We start from the raw sequence: 1004 nt of genomic DNA on the forward strand, positions 1-1004 counted from the left end.
ACAGTTTCTGCATCCTTTTTCTAGTTGAGGGGCATCTGGGCTGTTTCCAGCTTCTGGCTATCACAGATAAAGCTGCTACAAACATGGTTGAGCAAATGTCCTTTTTGTGTACTTGAGCCTCTTTTTGATATATTCCTAGGAGTGGTATGGCTAGATCTTGAGGAAGCTCTATTCCTAGATGTCTGAGAAAGAGCCAGATTGATTTCCAGAGTGGTTGTACAAGTTTACATTCCCACCAGAAGTGGAGAAGGGTTCCCCATTCTCCACAACCTCTCCAGCATGTGTTGTCACTTGAGTTTTTGATTGTGGCCATTCTGATGGTGTAAGGTGAAATCTCAGGGTTGTTTTGATTTGCATTTCTCTAATGGCTAATGAGGTTGAGCACTTCTTTAAGTTCTTCTCTGCCATTCAGTATTCCTCTACAGAGAATTCTCTGTTTAGCTCTGTTCCCCATTTTTTAAGTGGATTACTTGGTTTGCTGCTTTTCAGCTTCTTTCATTCTTTATATATACTGGATATGAGTCCTCTGTCAGATAAAGGGTTGGTGATGATTCTTTCCCAATCTGTAGGCAGTCACTTTTCTTTTGCTTTACAGAAGCTTTTCAGTTTCATGAGGTCCCAAGAATCAATTGTTGCTCTTAGAGACTGTGCGGTAGGTGTTCTGTTCAGGAAGTTTTCTCCTGTACCAATGAGTTCTAGGGTATTCTACAATTTTTTTCGAGCCAATTTAATGTGTCTGGGTTTATGCTGAGGTCTTTGATCCACTTGGACTTCAGTTTTGTGCAGGGTGATAAGTATGGAACTATTTTCATTTTTCTACATGTAGACATCTAGTTGGACCAGCACTATTTGTTGAAGATGCTATCTTTTTTCCATTGTATGGTTTTGGAGTCTTTGTCAAAAATCAGGTGTACATAAGTGTGTGGGTTTATTTCTGGGTCTTCTGTTTGGTTCCATTGATCCAACATTCTGTTTCTATGCCAGTACCATGCAGTTTTTATAAC

This window comes from Meriones unguiculatus (assembly GCF_030254825.1).
Source record: "Meriones unguiculatus strain TT.TT164.6M chromosome Y unlocalized genomic scaffold, Bangor_MerUng_6.1 ChrY_unordered_Scaffold_25, whole genome shotgun sequence".
Classification (NCBI taxonomy): domain Eukaryota; kingdom Metazoa; phylum Chordata; class Mammalia; order Rodentia; family Muridae; genus Meriones; species Meriones unguiculatus.